Genomic DNA, 17,958 nt, shown 5'->3' with positions numbered 1-17,958 from the left:
GCTGATGTCATCCACAGAACCAAAGAGCAGGTGGCATGCAAATTACAATTAGGTGAACATAGCATTAGAATATAATTCCCCAAATGGTGATGCTGCCATGCAATTAAGCTGCAACTAAGGGACAAGTATCTGACATCAGATAATCATTTAATAAAGGAAAATGGGAGGCAGTTTATTATTTTAAAATGCATGGTCTTTAAAGTTCTTTCCGGATGAGGAAGGATTTTTTTTTACAAACAAATGTTTGTGTGTAATTATGTTTGGCAGAGTTAGTAAAATGTTTATGAGAGTGATAAGTGTTTCTTTGGTGTAAGTCATTAGATGTACATAAAAATGATAAATGGACTTTCACCTTTGATTTTTCACTGTCAGGGAAAATGTTGTCTGGATTCATATGCTTTTTGTTTGTTGAAGTTGAGCAAAACCTTAGGAAGTGCTAAGATAGAAACTTTATAAGCTATTATAAATGTCTTTTGCATCAATATGTGCAGTGTGTCTTTATTATTTTAATTCATATATTAATAATAGCTTAACTAATATTTTGCTTGGTATTATTTGTTGTTTTTCACTGAAAGTAGAAATTAAGAAATTACAGTTCTTAAAGTATAGCAATAACAGATTCTGTCTCCAAAAGACACAGAAAGCAACGTTACACACACACACACACACACACACACACACACACACACACACGAGTTTTTGACAGTAGGTATTAAAATCTTATTGTAATTATTACTTACATTACTCATTACAAACTTATACATTCATTTAAATATGCTATTAGAATCATAAAGTAAGAGGTGCAAACAAATATAATTTCCTTAGTGGTAAGAAGCTTAAATAGAAGCAAAATAAATACACAGCTGACTGAGGGAGTATTTGAGATGGAGTAAGAAATAATATAGATAAAAAATAGTGTTTATTGATACATTATTTTTCTTTATAATTTAAAATCTATGGTATGCATCTCCAAAAATCATATTACTTTATGTTTTCCATTTAGGAATGAATGTAAATGTTACCATACTTTATATAGTCTTCTGTGACTTCATTTACTCAGCAGAAATTTTGTTTGTGAGATTAATGCATGTTGATATAAGTAGCTGTGATTTCACTGATTTTTAATTGTTTATAGCATATTATTAAAAGCCTACATGAGTTTACCTTTTTTTAATTTATTGGGGTGACAATTGTTAGTGAAATTACATAGATTTCAGGTGTACAATTCTGTAACACATCATCTATAAATCCCATTGTGTGTTCACCACCCAGTCAGTTCGCCTTCCATCACCATATATTTGATCCCCCTTACCCTCATCTCCCTCCCCCCAACCCCCTTGAGAGTATAATGCTAAACAAAATAAGTTAGACAGAAAAAAGCAGAGAACCCTATGATTTCACTGATATGTGGTATATAAACCAAAAACAACAAAGGAACAAGACAAACAAATGAGGAACAAGAACTCATAGACACAGACAATAGTTTAGTGGTTATCAGAGGGTAATGAGTTTACCTTTTGATTCCTCTATTGATATATATTGTACCATTTCTAGTTTTTTTGCTATAACTAACAATGCTCCTATGTATATTCTGTAGTATGTATTTTAAAACCCTAGCTCTACCACAAATCTGTTGTTAAACCTGGGATAAGCTACTTAATTTCTCTGAGTTGAAGGCTACTTGTAGTATAGGAATGATCATAGTAACTTACTACATAAAGTGTTTGCAAAGAGAAAATATTAGGTAATACATACAAAGTACTTAGAACAGCACCTGCCCATAAGTGCAAAACAAATATTATCTATCATTATGTTATTTAGATAGTTTACCGCATTATAATATTTTACCCCAAAGCAGTGAAACCATTTCTATGTGGATCAATGACTCTGAAGATTAGAAGATACTGGCTTTTTTACTCAATATGTTTTGAAACACCGAAATCATACATTCAATTAAGCATTTGTCTTTAGTATTGTAGAGTTCACTGTACTTTCATGAAAGTGTGGGGACATTTGAGTGTTCATTTCTCCACCATCATATGTGAGATTGAGAGTCTTTGAAGGCTAAAAGCCAACTGAAGGCTCTTCCTCCTCAAGAAGAGGGCATATGTCTTGAAGTAGGATGGTCTGTTGTCCGTAGTTTATAGTTCTGATGTCTCTTTTCTACAGACCCAAATCTAACTCCTACTACTCTCCTGACTCTTATTCTTATCTCTGGATCAATGCAAAAGAATTCCTTGACTATACACATTCTAACTTTGTTAGAAAAACAATTAAAAGACTTATTTTTTTCTAATTGTTTTGTTGGATGGTGTATGTGTGAAGAAAACAATCAGCTACATTTCCTCTTAAGCTGAGAGTAAATTAGAAGCAACAGCCAGATGCTTTTATATATATATATATACATATATGTGTATATATATATATACATATATACATATATATGTATACATATGTACATATGTATGTATATACATATACATACATATATGTGTGTATATATATGTATGTATATATGTTTATGTACATATATATGTACATATATATGTATGTATATATATCCTCAAAGCAGGATAGGTAAATTGAAATAACGTCAAGACAACAGAATTGCTGGGGATTACAGATGAAGGTTGTGCTCACTTAACCTGGAATCTGACCTCAGTTTAAAAATAATCGGGTTAGATATAGGCAGAGCTTCCAAAAGGGATTCTAGGATTGTATGGCATTGCCTTCTGTGTCAGGGGATCAAATGTGTGTTTCTTAAGTAAGCTTCATTGAGATACAATTTTCATAAAGCAATGAAATGCATAGATTTTTTTTTCTCAGAGTATATTTCAGTGAGTTTTGACGAATATGTACACCCATATAACCACCACCCCAATCAAGATATAGAGTATTTTCCTCAGATATTTCCTTGTGTCTCTTTGCAGTCTCCCGTTATCCCTTCCCATAGCTCCCTGACCCACCTTGGCAATCACTTCTGTGATTTTTGTTACTGTCTATCATTAGTACCTGTGCTAGAACTTCATGTAAATGGAAGCATGCTAATGTAAACTTTTGTGTCTTTTTATTTTTCAACAAATGGTGACGTTTGTCAAAGGAGAGAATGCTTTTTCATTGGCTTGTGCTATAAAATTCACTTAAAATTTGTACATGTACACTGACTGTGATCATAAATCATTTTAGTGCAAATCACTTTATTAATAGTATATTGAGTTAGTTGAAGTAAATTATAAAATGCTTCACCAGAATGCATAATGCATATCTACCATTAATCAGAAACTGGAAAGATTTCTTTTTTTTTTAATTAATTTATTTATTTATTAGTTTCAGGTGTACAAGACAAGGTAATACTTAGACGTTCATCATTTATATCCCTCACACTGTGAACCCCCCTCCCCCCATCCACTATCCCTCCGACCTCACACTGAACCATCACATTATATATATAAAATTATAATTGGCATTCATTAATGTTTAGCTTCTGGTGTACAATGCCATGATCAGGTATCCACAGTATCCCTGAGGTGGTCTCCCAAATAGGACGCATGTCCATCGGATACCCAACAAAATCTTTACAACATTATTGAATACCTTCCCCAAATTAATTGGAAAGATTTCTTGAGTTTAGGTTAGAGTTGGCCAAATCAAGACGAGGCAAAAATTTAGTCATCCCTCAATTAATTAGGTAGGTTGCATGCTTAAGCAGCCTCATAATTTAGTAATGTTCTTATAATCGGGATCATTTGAGCTAAACATACTGTTATTAAAGGCCAAAGTACCCAGATTAATGGCCTCTTGTATATATTTTTTCAATTTGGACACAAAAAGTCAAAATTAGAAAAACAAAATTATGTGCCACTTAGTAATGAAATGTTTTCCCCTGAGTCATCACAAATGATATGTGTGATGAGAAAATACCTGGAGCAGAAAAGCACACGGGGATACAGAGCCCAGGAGAGGGACTGAAAAATTTTATCAACTTTCTGAGGAAAATTCAAGGGATTTTTGATAGTATTGACTTCCCTTTAACAAGACTTGCACAAAAATATTACTCTTTAAACTTTGAAAAGTCTATAATGCTAAACCAATTTACAACAAGAACTATGTAGGGATTTTGTTTTGTGTATGCTCATCCATTTACGTGACTCTTAGGATGAAATTCTACAATTAAGTGCTGTTTCAAAGAGGGTGTAGTATACATTTTTTTTCTGAAATGCGTTTCTTCACAAGAGAATTACTAGTGTATATGATGCGATCTACCTACTGTTAGAATTGTTTGCTTGGTTATTCTTCTGGGGATGCTTTAGGCATGATGAAAATGTTCTTGTAAAGTGCTGGCTTAATATTCAGATATGAGTACTTTCTTTTTCTTCACCTCACCGTCTTCTACTCTGTACATTTTAAAGAGCAAGATCCTGGTTTCACGTGTTGAAATCCAGTCGCTGCTAATTATCATGGCTGCAATTTCCAACCTCACAAAGGAAAATTAAATCATGGACTCTTGAGGGCTGGAAACCATGCACAATTCTAGAAAAGAACCCTGATGGAGCACAACACAGCAGACAAGTTGAAGTTTAGTGGGGCCCTTTCACGAAGTAGTCCTGCGAATAAAAGCATTGCCCCCAAGCACGCCAGTGCTTCCATTGGCATTCCTTTGCTAATCACATTTTCATTAGGGCAGGGTGATTTCCCCTCCAATAAACTGTTCCAATATGCTTATGTAGCTTTTTAGCCCAATCAACATCCTTCCTTATGTTGAAGATATAGAAATGCCACTGAATGATTTGTTATTTCTAAAGAAAGTAATTCTGCTTTATAATAGCACATTGTAATATTTCTACGGAATAAATAAACACTATATAAGGAGCATAAAACAAACCAAGGGTTAAAAAAAAAACTTTCTGTTCAGAGAATTGAGTATATAATTTCCTTCCAGAGACTCGTGTGCAACAGGGGACAAATGGTAGCGATGGGAGTAGGAAAGTTAATCAGAAAGGTAATCATGTGAATCCAGGCGGCATTCCCTCTGCAACTAGATACTAGTATTTCTGATCCACAGAGTGTTCATCGAGTTAGGGCACTAAGTCTTCCATCAGCTGACTGTGTAGCCTGTCTCAGTAATGTGGAAATGCGAAGCAGTCAGTCACACAGTATCATTTGAATATGTACAAGTTGTTAAAAGTGTGATTTTAGTTTATATGTTTGTTATTTGAGTGACTATTATTTTCTTTCTTCTTCTTCTTCCTTTTTTTTCTGGTAAGATTGGAGGATAGCAAAATTGTAGCTATGTAGCTACCCCTAGTAATCATCAAAATATTAGAGTATCAGCAGTGAGTCAGATATTCTTGTTGCTAGGACTTTTTTCCCCACAGAGGTATCTCATTTCCTTTTGATCTTTGCATGTTGCCTCGGTGATTGTTAATTACATTGACATGGTGAATATTTGACATTTTTGGTGAATAGTGTTGTGGTAATGCATCAAAATCATTATATATAGGTTTCTGTTTAGGTATATACGTACAGAATACATATTATAGTATATACATATATTTATGTATGTATGTGTGTATGCATTTATGAATAGTTTATGCTTCAAGTAAAGAGAATATCCTAGCTTATTCTCTTTGGAGTTTACGCTGAGCATTGGGGAAAGATCATATATGAATGTTGACCTCAGTATTTTACTCCTTTGTGGGAGAGAACTACACAAAAACAAATGTGATATTCAAAAAGTGTAATAACTACCATAAAAATATGGATAAATTTCAGTGATAGATAACAGAAGAAAGACATTGCTTTCAGAAAAATAATGCACATAAAGAATTTAGTGTCAAATGTCTGGCTTAAAGTAGTCTGAGTTGCTTGTGTTATCTTTATGTGAGGGGATTAAACGGATTTTGATAGAGTAAATGCCATTCACTTGCAGAAGAAAAAAATACATAATTTGGATATATGAACATTGAGAAAGGGCAGGAATAGCTTAGAAAGATGAATAAAGGTGAAAAAAACACTTAATCTCTGTCAACTAATATTACAATTGAATGATCATAGGGCACAGAAAATATTAGGAAGGTAAAATGGGGCCAGATTACACAAGGTCTTCTATAATTAAGAGGAAGTTACATATGAGAAAAATAGTAAAGAAAACAAATGTACAAAATATGAAAGCTAATTTGATGAGAAGGCACAATAAAGGGAAGATTCCAAGAAAATTATTGGTGATTCAATAGACATTAACACATTTAGAGAACAGAAAATATAGACAATTGACTTATGGAGGTATTTGATGTGTTTAATTTCTGACATAATGTTTGAGGTGCTTAAAATATTTTTTAAACATAGGAAGATAACCAGGAATATAGGGAGAGGGGGGAGAAAAAAGAATTAAAATCTAAGACGAGGATAAATTTAGAAATATAGGTACACAAACCGTTCTCATGGAAGTGAGTTTAAATCCACGGAATTTCTGAAACAATTATAGAGATGAACGGGAAAAAAAAGAAAAATACTGTGGAGAGCAATAAAGCTTAGGTAATGTGTGTATGTGGGTGGATGTAAGATCTGACTTAAGAGGAACATTCAGAGAAGGAAAACCAAGACAGTCTGACATCATGAAGGCCAAGGAGTTTTCAGGGTCTCGGTATTTTCAGGTGATGAAGAGAGGATGAGTCCTGAGCAGACTATTCAGTTTATGAAGTAGATCTTTATAAACTTTCAAGAGAACAACTCTGGCATGGCAAAGGCACAGGTTAAAATGTAAGGAGCTTAAAACTGGATGGGAGATTAGAGAATGGAGACTGTTGGATGGAGTTTACTTTTCTCTAAGGATGTCTTATGATAAGAGAAAAGAGAGAAGATGGCAGCTTTGGATGGAATTCATGCCAGAAAGTAGCACTCTCTTTAATAGATAAATGCTGCCTATTTAAATAAATACATACGTAGGTAAATAGAAAATAGTGGTGCATGCCTTGGAGGCAAAATAATGATAGGTTTCATGGAATATAATAAATTCCACATTTTGGTGGGCAGCAAGAAATTAGTAAATTGCGTGGAAGGCCAGGTGTCCTCACCATTAACAAAGTGGATTTCAAAATTTATGTTCAAGGCTGCACAGAGAAAAGCCGAGGTATAACACTATTGCTGCACATTTAAAATATATACCTTTTTTACAACAATACATTGTTAATCACATGCCATATTTCTATGAAAATGCGGACTATTTGACAAAAATATATTTTGCATCCTCCCTTTTCATTTCCTTTATTCATTTAATTATCAGTACAAACACGTAAAACAGACTAACAGGACACTGGTTTTATATTTCACTGATGGTTATTTCTCCGTTTGCTCATGCCAGAGGGCTAAAGACTCTCAATTTTATGTATTTTATATGAATTTTAAAAAGATAATAGTAATTTATTTTATCTTGGATAATCAATTAGAACCGTACTTGTAAACTACTGAGTAATTGCTACTACTAAGTGGTGAAACAATGTTGGTATTCTTAGTAATATAATTTGGTGTTTTAGCAAATAATTATAAAATAATCTCTGTGCTATTTAATTGGTTATTTGGACTACTTTCTTGGGAAAATAAATCTAATTATAAGATTAATTATAGCTTTCTTTCCATTTTTTTTTTTCAATTTTGGACAAAGTTAGTTACTTTTACGTACATATTTCTCAATTTTCCAGAGCTGAAACACAAATGCAAAAAGAAAATGCAGTGGCTTTTTGGCCCTCATTCCCTGCACCAGGTTTAACATCCAGCAACCAAGTTTTGGAGAGTGACTCCCAAGACTGTTATTTTACTTTGACTTTCACCTCTGTCATGCCTTTTCTATGGCCATGGCATGATAAGCAGAATGGCAGGCTAATACAAATCATGGCAACATATTTCGAATCTTCTGTTGCATACAATTCCTGATTTGCTATAGGTTGGCATGGGTATGTGTTAATAAAACATTTTTGGTTGAAATCCTCAATACTAAGCCATGATGCTCTCTGTATGCTCAGCTATTGCAACATATCTTTCCTGTACTTATGAAAACCGAAACTACACTATCTGTATTCTTGCATTAAATTTGATAGTATTACAAAGGCTGCCGTTTGAGGAAAAGTGTGAAGAATCAATGTGAATAATTAATTGCATTGTGTTTTCTTAAAATTCTGAAACTGAAAGGCAGTGATATCATGATACAGAAAAGAACATCAATTTACCTTCAGAATTCTCAGATAGATAACTGGTGTCAAATTTCAGTAGCATCCTCAAGAGGGCACTGTCACCTGTTTTATATCGTTTATAATTGTATCTTTTATTGATAAGACCCTTTGCAATACTTGAAGAGTGATTTTAAACTATTTCTGTCTGGAACACACTGTTTCATTCTTCACATCATTTGCAATCTTGCTACCTATAGCAACCCCGCCTATCTATTGTTACCTGGTTGACTTGTGTATGAGTAAGTTAGCAACATTTGACTGATTTCATATCAGTAGCATTTTGTAGGTTGTTCCACCTACCAAAATAGTGAAGGCTATTTAAATCTTAGCTGTAACTTTGTCAAACAGTATGTTTGAGCACTCCCTTTATGCTTATTATTAATGAAATAGATATGTGTAAGTAGTTAAATTTTGGCGATGAAATTTGAGGCTTAGCTAGGATAAATATTCCAGTCTATGCCTCCTTAGTAAGACATTTGTGCAACATCCTACTTAACATTAATGATTCCCATGTTTGTAGTAAGATGCAGCTTATAAATGATTTTACTTTCTAGAATAAGTATACACACACCATGTTTAACTCTAGAGTCAGACCTCTTGGGCTAAAACAGCGGTTCCACTATTTATAGAGGATGTGAATATGGACAAATGACTTCTTCTTGGGTTGTTATGAGGTTTATATATTATAAGGATTATATTAAACAAATTTTATTAATATTACATATTTCAAAACTTCTCCATTGCACTTGCCATACTCAAATTATCTAACTTTTAGTTTGTGCAAAGTGTGGTTGTTTTCCAGTGATTGAAAATGTTTAATTTTGTTTCAAAGTATACATAATGCCTTCAATTACTTAGGCATAGACTTAAAAAATCCTCATGTTTTGAAGGCATTTCTAAAAGTATGTATACACAAACATGCACACATAAATCTTTTGGAAATCCTGTTCTAAAGTGACATAGATTTAATTATCCAAAGAGGCAAATTATTTTGAAGTGAGTATTCTAAGGCATCACAAGTTAAACATTTTTAAATACATTATTTTTGTTTAAATGGTACTTAAATCCATCATATTAAAATATATCCTTCTCAAAAGAGAAATGATTCTAACGTAATATTTTATTTTTGCACAGAAATAACTATAAATTTATACATTACAAATCCATCATAAGAATATATAAACATGCAAATGGTTTATTTAATAATTGATATAAAGAGATAAAAGAGAATGAAAGGACTATAATTGCTACTATAACTTTCTGTACACAATAGTGCTCATTTATATTTGATTTTGACAGTATCTGGGTACTTAAATTTGACAGTATATGGTTTCAAGTTAACTAACATATTTACAATTTTTAAAAAATAGGTTTAATTTTCAAGTACATGAAACTTTCTTTATCATCTGGCTATACAAATGCTACATAACAGAAATTAAAACAAAACAGATAAGATGTACTCTAAATGTTCTTGAAGATTAATGAAGAACTTTATGTGGATTTCTCCTCAGCTGTTGTTGAGGGCAAATACTCAAAAGCAAATCCCCTTGCATTTGTCCACTCTCTAATAACATGATTGTCAATTCATAATCTTCAAAGTGCCCACCAGTGCCCTCAAAACTTGGTCATCACTTATTTATTTTTTTTAATTTAAGGATTACAAACTTTGGGCATGCACAGCTGCCTCTTTTGGACAAATGCTCACTGTAATAAGAGCCACTGTCTCTGCCTTTCCCTGATTATCTAATTACTGTTACTCCATCGGAATCAAACAATTGTCATTTTGCCTTTTTCAGAACTTACTTCTCAAAATGCACTCATCTGTAACAAAAGAGAAATACAGTAGGGGCAAAGAGAACGGCTGCTCAGTTAGTTGATTGATTGATTGGATGGCTGATTGATTTTAGAGCTTTCTTTATCAATTCATTCTTTCTAAAATTTGAAACCAATGTTGTTTCCTGGAGTTCTGAAGGGTCTTATTTAATTGGATGTCTCTCATGATTGCAAGGGCAAATACATCAGGTGTCTTTACCTATACGTCGTTCATTTTGATCATTTCCTTCCTTCACACTAGTATTTAATTCTAAACTCAGAACTAACTTGAGAGAAGTAAGAAAGGGATTAAGTGCCCATTTGAAAGAAAAATGTATTTGATTTAATCCGTGTAGTGATTCTTCAATTAACATTTCAATGTATTTTATTTTATTTTATTTTTTTTAACAATTCGGGGTTGTAATTCTGGTCCCTGTTTTATATTTCAACAGTTAGTTTACATCTTAGAAGAATACTGTAAAGAAGTGACACAACAATTACGTTTGTTTTGTACTTTCTTCCAGGTTTTCTAAAGTCTTACAGATGGTAAACACTTTGAAGAAAAGGAAAATAAAACTGTCTTTCTCTGTTTCTAGCACATCTCTTTTGTCGGATTACTCGGATGCTTTGGGTTCCTTACTGCATGCCTGATTAACACTGTCCCATCGTGCTTGATGGAATGGGAGACACCATTTATTTTGTCTCATTAAAAAGCATTCAGATGAGCTCCCATCCAGTTTATTGAATTATTATAATTAATTCAAAAATCAAATTGTGAAATGTTTAAAGTGTTGCATGTGTAGTAACTTGTGGCTTGGATATATATTTTAACAATAATAAATATAAGTTGCATAATATTTGCACTCCTCTAAATTTTAATTAAGGAATTGCCTGTGTGAGGATTTGTTAGAATATGAATTCCATAAGGAAAGGGACCTCTCCTTCCCGTTTCACATAATTATATCACTACTGTGCAGTTCAAGATGGGTTCAATTATAGGTACTCAGTGAATACTCTTTTGAATAAATGTATAAAATAAAGCTATTACTAATTATTAAACATTATTAAATGACAGGTAAATGAATAAGAACATTTTAGGAATTTTGAAAACTGAGAGGTTAATGGGACATATTTCTGGACTTCTTAAGTATGGCTATACTCAGTCTCCACACAAGGTATATATTTACCAACTTCAAAAGCACATTAATAATTAGAGTATTAGAATACTGGGTAAAACTTATTCTATTTTTTTAAAATAAAGATTACATCGTACTAAGGGATATAAATATTGACACTTTCTAATCCATGGTAATAGAATTATTACTAGTCCCAAGGCTTGGTGCCAGTTAGACTCTTTCCATGTTAGTAGGATCCAAGACTAATTTGCTCTGATTAGCAGAGAATTACTTTGCAGACCTTCTCTTCATTTCTGCAAGGACAGACCTGTTATTTCCAATGCAACGGATTTATATGGGATGCCCACAAAAGTCATCAGAAGCCTCCAGCTTTTGCTACGAATAGTTGATTTTTCCATATGCCAGACACTCAAGTTTTCAGAAGAAAGCATCACACTGGTGCTGTTGAAAAGAGAAAAGGGAAAAGCTTAATTCCTTAAGTAAGGTTGCTGTTGCCATTCAATAAAGGAAATGCACTTAACCCAGTGCACTGTCAGTTTTTCTTCCAAAGGATTTAGAAAGAACGTGGCATCAGAATGTTGTGTTAACAGCGTCCCACAATGTACAAGAACAAAAAACCTTTTGAGAAAAAAAGCACTAGTGAGGAAAAAGACATCTATGACGACATGGTATAATTCAGCTGTAAACCAGAAACAGAATAGCATGCTGTGGGTATAATGTAAAAGCACATTTTTATATTGCTACTTGAAAAGGGCTTCAGGGAAGGTAAGCTGAAATGAGAGTAGAGTAATTACAAGCATCAGGTCCCATGAAAGACCATTTAGTTAGGATCAACATAACCCATTCCTTACAAAGTCACTGACAGCGTGTGATTTAGCTAACAGTTTGGAGATTGTATAGGTTGTATAGGCTTACAGCTACCTAACAGCGGAGCCAGGTAGGCATATGCAATTGAGAGGAATTCAGACAATGAAAGGTAGGACAGGAAGCAAGTAGCCAGTCAAGAAATAAGCTACATTTTTTTTTCTTGCTGGTAAGAGGGATAAGGCATAAATTGTTAAAATTGATTGTACTTGTTAATTACATTGCCAAGTGACAGAAAACTTCACCCAAATTAGCTTTAATAGCTGGGAAGTTTATCTGTTAAGGGATTTGAAAATTTCGAATTTGACCTGGCACAACTTGATACAAGGTCAATTGTGGCCACCAAGGTCCTGTTTTATTCTCTCTACGTCTTGATCTCTTTTAACATCCACAGACAAATCATTGTCTTCTACGGTTAAAATATAACCGCTGCTACCCATTCCAGCTCAGTCTCAAGGTCTCTGATAGGGTCACATGTCACATGGTACCTGAACCAATTACGTGGGTGGGAGAAAGTGATATTCTCATTGGCTTAGGCCCAAATCATGTGTCTACCTTGGAACTAGAGATGAGACTTAGTCCACAGCAGCATGGGCTAAAAGCTGAAAGGGGATAGTATTCCCAATCTAAATAGTGTATTCACACTAAAAATAGGGGAAGCAGATGCTGGCAGCAAAAACAACAAATGTTTACTATGTTGGACCATAAGTCAGTAGTTATCGTGAAGGCCCATCTCTGGCTGTGACACTAGGTGCTCAGCATTTTCTTTTAAGGTCCCTGTGTTCAGTCTACAATTTGGCTTTAAGAAAATGCTTCAGGAAGCATGCCCTCAGGCAATTCTTGCAAAATGCTAGGTTTATGTCAGATTCATTGCCCATCAATTTCAAGAAACAGTTTATAAAATTATTCTTATTTTGGAATTGCATGTTGATTTTGTAACCACTGCATTCTATCATACACACTGCAAAACTATTATTTATTATACTAAATATATATAGGTGGGAGTAAACATGAAAAAATAATTTTCACATGACATAATTTTACTGGCAATTACTATGGGCTCAGAAATACAATGGAAGTATTGGGAAAAATAAAAATATATTTACCCAATGAGATTGCAGGACCGATCATTTGCACAGGTGCTATTTGGTTGTAAATGGTGTCTTTTCAATGTGACCCATACTTTATTATGAAGAGTTTTTAAGAATTTGTTCAAGAATTAATTGCTCAACAATTAATTAGCTTCATGGGCATTAATGACAATGAAATAATACGAAAAGACGTCACTGTAGGTCCCTCGTTTTACTGAAATCATGTTTATATTAAAGATAAATGGGAAATTTGCCATTGGCCTTGCTGTCTCTAAGAAGTCCATCTTTATAATGGAGTGACCTCCACTTCTACAAACACTGGACAAAAATAGGTATAATTAGGTACATAATCTTTGTAAGTTACTTTAGAACTCAAAGAACTGAGTCATACTACCTTTAACAACCTTGTCAATCCATTTTCTAAATCTATATTTTAGAGATCGAAAATGGGGCTACATAAATTTTTCAGGGTCCCTTTACTGTCTTGTATTTATAGCCAGGTCCCCACCTTCACATGGTCTGTCCTCTCCTACACTAATGTATTTCAGGGTGGGTATTATTTGTACCCAAATCTTAGTTACTTAGTTCACATGACTACTTATCATTTTCATTTGTTGATTTTTGTTGAACCTGCCTTAGAAACTCCAGTTCTTTCTTCGAAAGATTGCTCACAGGCCACTTTTAGTACAAGGCCCTCTTAACTCCCCAAGCAAATATGACTTATCTATCTATCATCACAGCCTCATCATACAAGCATCTGTTAACACATCTCACTCTATTGTAACAATGGGTTTACACGACTGTCTCTCCAAATGAACTGTGAGTCTCTTGAAGACAGAGATTCTATTTATCCCAACTTACTAGTATTCCAGGAAGTTGGCACCTGAGAGTTACATAATCAATGTTTGATGAATTAATGACTGAACCACATATACTAAAAATAGAACAGAAAAGCTGTATGGATAGAGTATTTTGCAGGAACGAATTGAACTTAAATAGAGATAAGTAATTTGTAACCATAGTGTAATCATCTCTGGATTCTATATATTTATATATATATTTTTTTCATGTTTTCTCATATCGTAAGTTGCCATCCTAGAATTACAGTTGAGTTTGATTCTATTTCTTAATCTATGTATTAAAGCCCTTAAATAATGACCTTTGTTTTAAATTTAATTTTTAACAAGTACAATAAAACAGCACAGAATCACATGTTTTTCATGGTTAGCAGCAGAACTGAAACCATCACAGCATAAAAATAGCAACCTTGAGTTGACACCTTCTCAGGTCTGCAATCTTCTGAAGAAAAACCTTACACTTTGTCTTAAATAGAAAAAGACTTGATCTTTTTAAAACTGGTGCGTGTGTGTGTGTGTGTGTGTGTGTGTGTGTGTGTTTGTTTAAGCATAGAGGAAGTAGTTTATGATGCTTTATATATATATATATATATTTTTCAGCAGAAAATAGATGTCTTCTAGTTCTGTGATGTTTGTATTTGAATATTATGACATTAATTTACTTTTATCAGTTGTATTCTAATAAAATATTTTTCTATCATTTCATAGAAAGGGATGATTGTTAATTTGGCAAGAATCCAATCTAAGTGTTAAGGTCATGATTTTCTATACTAATAGGAGGCTAATGGAATTTTGTGTCGGGGTTTTGATTATCTCTGCCAGTTTTGTGTTTGAGACATTTAGGGAAGTGTATAATTGGTGTAGGAAGGAATGGACTCTCAGCAGTTTCTTATTAACCTTGGCTTACACAAATGTATCTTCTATATACCATGATCCCAGGACAAATATTTTGAATTTTTGTTAAACTGATAACAGACTTCCGTCCACTTTTGGTACCATCAACCTTTGACTAGTAATATCATCTTCACCACTAAATATTTCGGAACTGCACAAAGGAATCTATCATTGAACATCAAGAACTTACAGACTCTTGACTTGGAGTTTACAATGTACCTGGGATCTGTTTTGTTTTGATTTTGTTTTTTGTAATTTTATTGAGAGGCAGTTGGTAATAATGCAATGAATTCAACTCAAAGATCATTTTGTGAGGAAAGATTTAAAACATATATTTTTCTTGAGGAACATAAGAGTCCCAGTTATCTGGTCTTTGCCCTCAAGTCTCTTCTCCCAAATAAAAAAGGCTTTGTGGGAAATAAAAATAAATGACCGGTATTCAGAAAATTATAATAAGCATGAGGGATTCTGAAAAATGTATCTGCACATGCAATTATAAAAGGACCTCTGTTTCTGTCACACTATAATCTTTGTTGAATATGCTGAGCTGTTGATGATCCCAGCATCTGACTGCATGGTTTATCATAGGAATCATTTGTTAGAAAGAACAAATGAAAATAACATAATCCAATCTTGTCCTTTCAGAATAAAGGTAGATGGTTTTCTTCTCCTTCTTCTCTTCCTCCTCCTCCACCTCCTCCTCCTCTTTTCTTCTTCTTCTTCTCCTTCTCCTTCTCCTTCTCCTTCTCCTTCTCCTTCTCCTTCTTCTTCTTTTTTTTTTTTTTTTTTTGTTAAGTAGTTAAATGCTATGTTGTGACTGCTATCCGTCCAGGAATTGAATTGAATTGCTTTTTACTGAATAGCTTTGATGTTCTCTTTTTTTTTTTTTTTTTTGAGATATCATTTTTCCAGAGTCCTCTCTTTGCAACAGGTAGGATACCTTTTCTATTGGAAATCTATGGTTTTCTTTATAGATGCTAAAATTTAGATAGGATTTTGAAAAGCACAAAGTGAAGTCACATAGTCCATTTTATTCTTACTCCCCTCAATGCCCACATGTGTTCTTTCAGAGACAGACCAGCTAGTCTTCCTACTTCTGTCTCTTCTCACTTCCACAATTCAGCACACCCATCACCAGGCTAATCCTGTAAAACATCATTTTCATAATGCCACCGCTGACTCAGAGTCCTTCTCCCACCAGTCCTGCCAAAATTCCCACTTTTGTTATCCAGACATTGAGACTTTTCCAACTTATTTTTCCAAACTTTACATCCTGTCCTCCAAACATAAATGAGTGTTGCCTTGCTTCCGTACATTTGTTCCAGCTGTTCCTCAATCTACATCATCTTTCTCTCAATTCCCCTGACTTAGATTCTTTGCATGTGCCAAAACTCAGTTTGATTCCTTAATCTTCTGGTGAGATTTCCCTGTTCCTCTCACATCCCTCTTTGTACTGTCTTTTATTGGAACTTTATGACACCCTGTATGTTAACACTCACTTGCTGTTTGTCACCTACTAACTATCATTGTCCCACATCCTGTCATGAGTGTGTGCTGTCCCTGCAGCTGAAGTTTATACTTTCTAGGAGTTGGCGGCTTCATTTTATAATTCTTTTAATTTCCTTATATCATTGAGCAAAATATATCTTAAAATAATAGGTTACCTAGCTAAAATCTACTGGTTGTTTAACATTACTTTTAGCAGGAATGATAATAAAATGCTCACCTGAAACAGGTCGAGCACCTGGACCCTGGAACAACTTTTAATGCAAAAATCAAATCAGAATGTCTTGGGAGCAACATGTAAATTCAAACAGCCAGAGCAAATGTAACAACTAAAAGAAGGATTAAAGATTATTAACGTCTAAATTAATATGACCAAAAAGGGCTGATGATTATTAATGTTACAGCTGAAATTACAATATGCAAAGTGACACAGACCTCTTACAGTGGGTAGAAACTTGAAAAGAGTGAGATACCAACTTTGTAAAGAGCTGCCTTGCTTTCTAAATATCTAAATCCAAGGCGTTTAACATATCAAAAAAAAAAATCTTTCAGCACCTCTTTTCTGTGTGAGGAGATAAGAAAGTAACTGAAAAAGTTAACTTAATTGACTTAAAGGAAGTAATCTGAATGTTATTAAATTAGCAAAACTAAAGATTCTGTTTCCTCTTGGTGCCATTACATGGGAAGGGCAGAATGCTTAAAGGTGCCAGGCGGTTCCAATGGTCTGGTGTGCCCCTAGTGCAGTATTGTGGATTCCAATTAGGCTAATTTACCTGCAGATTTCTCTTTGGAGCTGCAATGTATTTGAATATCTCTCCCTATTATGTTTATTATCTAAGTTTTTAAAAATTCGGAGTATAAGGTAGCTTTATCAAATGATTTATCAAATGATTATATCAGCCTGCCATAATTTTAGTTCTATACCATTTCATGTTATTTTCTAACTGCTGCCAATGTCATATTTTGGCTTTCTTACCATTACTATTCTAAATTCTACTATTTCTATTTGCAATTATATTCCTTTTACTATTATGGACTATATTATTGTTACATGTTTTGTCCCTCAATGTTATAGGAACATACGAATAACAAAGCATTTATGTTTCACAGTAGCACATATGAATTTGACATGGAAACCCACTTCTTCACAAATACCCTTGCCCTTTTTTTCTTTAAATGAGATTTTTATTTCTTCCTTTTTGTGATTAATTTCAATTGAAATATTATATTTTAATACCTTTCTCCCACACAGAAAAAATGTTAACTTTAAGAAACTATATTTCCAGGCATATACAGCATTTTCTTTGTTAAAGTTTTTGAATTGCAGAGAAACTTATTATAGTTGAATTGTTAAAATAAATTAAAATTTACAGATACTAATTTTTTAAGATCTCTCATGTAGAAGTGTATATATTGGGGTCTACAAAACTTTGGGTGTTAATAGGTTATAAAAATGTAATTGTGGACTATAATGACTTTGGGAAGTAGCTGGCTTTTAAAATCTCAAATGACAATTGTTTCATTCACCTCAGTAAACTGGCATGCTACTAGGTCTTAGGGTTGAGCCTTATGA

General features: G+C 33.6%; 1 protein-coding gene and 1 long non-coding RNA gene across 6 annotated transcripts in view; one reads left to right on the top strand and one right to left on the bottom strand.

Annotated features, from left to right (window-relative positions):
* PCDH7 (protocadherin 7) overlaps positions 1–17,958 on the top strand; it is a 409,833-nt gene that overhangs the window by 300,346 nt on the left and 91,529 nt on the right. The window lies entirely within an intron of this gene.
* Positions 8,887–17,958, bottom strand: part of LOC308500793 — a 35,907-nt gene continuing 26,835 nt past the window's right edge. The window contains exon 3 of the long non-coding RNA XR_013993781.1: positions 8,887–11,614. This is a non-coding gene — a long non-coding RNA (uncharacterized lncRNA). The remainder of the gene's footprint in view (positions 11,615–17,958) is intronic.

The sequence above is a fragment of the Rhinolophus hipposideros genome, assembly GCF_964194185.1.
Source record: "Rhinolophus hipposideros genome assembly, chromosome: 1".
Classification (NCBI taxonomy): Eukaryota; Metazoa; Chordata; class Mammalia; order Chiroptera; family Rhinolophidae; genus Rhinolophus; species Rhinolophus hipposideros.
The sequence above is the reverse complement of the archived record's forward strand: the minus strand, read 5'-3'. Positions and strand labels throughout refer to the sequence as shown.